Here is a 4,044-nt window from a genome sequence, read left to right on the forward strand (position 1 = left end):
GTGTACGATTGGGCCTGTTTGAACAGAACACCACTCCCATCTGCTGCTGCAGCTGATTATGTATGAGATAAGGTTATACATTGTAAGCGGTCGAGGGTAAAGGGTTGGGGACTGTAGGGTTAATGTGTTGCATCTGTTGTTTTTCAGAGGGGGTCAATGAAGGACAAAGCAGCGGCCGGCCCCTCCCAGGTATGTCCACGTGCACTTCCACCATGACATACTTAAATATTTGTCAATGATTGATGGTTGATTGTTATGCCATAGCAATCTGATGTTGCTGCAATGGAGGATATGTCAGTAATGACACTACGTGTCACATAACACAACACAAAGAGCGTATTTCTCTATATTGATGCACACATTATTAATAATGTATGTTTTAAAGTGGGCTGTTTGAGCATAGACATTATTTGAACACAGTGATGGGATATGCATGCCGTACGGATAGTGCGAGGTACCACAATGAACACAATGCATAATAAGTGGTCCTATGAACCTTTGTCTCATTAGGTCCTACCCAGGGACTGGCTTTCCTCCCTGCCTTGTGGTGGATTATGTGTACGTAAATGGACAGATGGCCGGTGAGATGGGCAACCTATTGGAAGCTAGCTGGGAAGAGACCATTTCATTATGCACCACTAAAACCTGTATATTTAACATAGAATGATAGGAATAAAAGTCTGTGTGGCATTCTGTTTTGTTTGTTGTTCCATTGAGGGATCAGGATTCTTAAAGGATCGGGATTTAGGTTTAAGACAAAAACTGAGGTTGATGAGTAACTATTGAGTACACAACCATTCATTAGGGCATGCTGTGGCTATGGGCTATACTCAGCTAGAAACACTGCATTTAACCATAGTTCTTTTTAAAGATAATATAGCTGAACAACTGACCCATTTGAACTTATGGCTAAGACGACGGAGATGATGAAATGTAGGTGAATAAATCAGCAACTATATCAGAAATCCTCTCTTCTTTGTGTTCTTTTATCCAAAGCACCTCAGGTCATTTTAAGGAGCATATATGGACAATTGTTAAAGGTACGCTGTGTACAAAGTGGTTCAACATTGATAAATAAAATAAAAAAGTATAAAATATGTAGTTGCAAATATCATGTTTATTATAAAAGCCTATTTGTACTCTATGTACAAACAAATTGACCAAGAGTCTGGACCGAGGGACAGATAGCGGAACCCGAAAAGACGATCTTTAATAGCTCGGCTACATAAATAGAAGCCTGATCTTTCAGTTCCTTAAAAGTACTCACAATGACCTCTGAAGGAATTCTAAACTTAACCATCAACCTGAGTAGGGACATCAGGATTGGAAGTTAAACCTACGCCTGGACAAGAGCCTGCTGCCTTTGCACCATCTGTAGGTGGGCAAGGGTGGCTTGGTTCAGGCATTAAAACAGGGAGCAACAACGATCCTGTCTTGCTTTGTGGAGGAAGGTAAACGTCAATGCAGAGATCCGACTCAAGGAACACCAAGGAACCAAGGAATCAAGGCAGGCAAAAACAAACCCTCAACAACGAACAAGGAACTGGCGAACTGTGGCAGAATCTAGGGAACTTATATAAATGGGGATCAAAAACACAGATAAACAGAATTACTTATCAACCAAATGTTCCTACTCTGGATCCTCACATCTGCTGGTCGACTGACATGGTGATAGCTGAAAATGCGTGTGAAATTCAGAGAATGGTCTAGCTGCAGCCCTCCAATCTCAGGCTCACCTCAACCATCGGACCCTTTCCGGACCCCAGCTTGGAGAAGAAATGGAAGCCTAAAAAATATTTAGGCGAGAAGGGATGATATGATACGATAGCTAGATTCACAAAACCTCCAATTTTTTTTTCATCCAAATGCACACCTTTATATGCCGGACTGTGCTTTGTATCAGGTCCAGGATGAGTTTAATGAGGGGGCTGTTCGATTTTGTGAGGGGGCATCGTTTTCATAGAATAAAATGCATTGATTTAGCTTCAGAAAGGCCAAATAACAACATTAGGCTGTTTCCAAATCGAATAATAAAATGTTTTAACCAGCGCAATCACAGAACAATACAGCCATAGCAGAACTCAAAATATGTTTTGAATTTATGAATGATTTTCTATCTTAATCAGCAGGGAGAGGTGTAAAGGCAGAGAAAAAAGCCTGGAAACGTAAGAGCTTAAGTGATAGTCACCTGTATCTCGGCCAACAATTGGGTTGTCTTTGCTAGTTTTCTATAGATACATAAAGCTTAAACATAGGGTCTTAAGACCCATTGAGGCGCCGTACCCGCTTTGTAGTTTATTTATCTGAGAGAAACATTTTATTAAAAAAGTATTTGTAACTAACATTCGCTAAAGTCCATCTTAATGGGACCTGACGATGGAGGTGGGTCCTGAGGCTGGAGGCTGGAGGTGGTCCTAAGGCTGGAGGTGGTCCTGAGGCTTGAGGCTTAAGGCTGGAGGTGGTCCTGAGGCTGGAGGTGGTCCTGAGGCTGGAGGCTTAAGGCTGGAGGTGGGCCTGAGGCTGGAGGTGGTTCTGAGGCTGGAGGCTTACGGCTGGAGGTGGTCCTGAGGCTGGAGTCTTAAGGCTGGAGGTGGACCTGAGGCTGGAGGTGGTCCTGAGGCTGGAGGCTTAAGGCTGGAGGTGGGCCTGAGGCTGGAGGTGGTCCTGAGGCTGGAGGCTTAAGGCTGGAGGTGGGCCTGAGGCTGGAGGTGGTTCTGAGGCTGAAGGCCTGAGGCTGGAGGTGGTTCTGAGGCTGGAGGTGGTTCTGAGGCTGGAGGTGGTTCTGAGGCTGGAGGCTTAAGGCTGGAGGTGGTTCTGGGGCTGGAGGTATATATATTTTTTTTTTTCACAAAAAACTGAATGTGAATAAGAGGAACTCTTTAGGGCAGACATTCATGTTGGAGCCGTTCCTGCAGCATTACGTTACTATCTGTCACTTTTCAGCGATATTCCTGCAGTAGGCTACAACAACATTAAATTATTATAATTTGTGTTGCAGCTAGTTCCTGCAACACAACACAACATTGAACTCATTTGCGTTTCATTGAACATCAGAAGAGCGGATTTTTTTAAAGTTATATTAAAGTCAAATCCTAAATAAATGTAAATATACCTCTATCCCAGGTTAATTAAAACGTTGTTTCTCAACCGTCTTGCATGAAAATCCCTCTGATAGAACAAAATAAGATAAAACAATGCCACCCCAAAATGACACGTAATTTCATGATTAATTACTAGACAATGACCAAAACACTCTTACTACCATTAAGATTCTTATGCTCCTATACTTCCGAAACAAAGGCGGGCATTGCGTTGTGACGACACGATGTACAAGCCCGATATCCTCCTGAATCTAATCCATCGGCTGCCAAACACGCGGAGTCCTTTCTAGAGCAGCAAAAAGTGCATAAACTGTTTCCGTTTAGGTTTATTTGCTTTTCAAAGTAAAACTACTACATGCAAGGGAAAGAAGCGATGATAATTAAACATTAATGGAATTGGTGTTCTGCTATCGGATTCTAACATTTGATTGATGTTGCGGCTAAATTCACCGGAAAATGTCTGAATAAAATCATTAGCCTATATTATTCTTGGCAGGCAATGGGTGTTTCATAAAATAAGTAGCAATCATACATGTAAAGCTGCAATATAAAGACGAGAGAAAGCCTTGTGAGCTTTTTATTTCGACTAAACTCTTATTGATGTGGCATATGCACTAATTAGGGTCCACGGAGGATGGAACTTATTTGAAAGATTACCCACAACCTATTATGATTTGAAACAATAGAGAAGCTCACAAATTAGCCTACATATATATTTATTGTATATATTTTGATTACTCTGATGCCTATATGCAAAAATAGGCATCTTTACCTGCCAATGTCCCCAAATATACCAATGTTAGGTAAAAAAGTTAAGGAGTCCATGATCAAAATAACCTCAAATAGGTAAATATGACATTTCCATTTGAGATTTTACACAAAGTGATTAAGTCCCAAGAGTCTACTTTTACTATGAAGGCTAAAAGTCGAATAATAATTCGCC

The sequence above is a fragment of the Gadus chalcogrammus genome, chromosome 14 (assembly GCF_026213295.1).
Source record: "Gadus chalcogrammus isolate NIFS_2021 chromosome 14, NIFS_Gcha_1.0, whole genome shotgun sequence".
Classification (NCBI taxonomy): Eukaryota; Metazoa; Chordata; class Actinopteri; order Gadiformes; family Gadidae; genus Gadus; species Gadus chalcogrammus.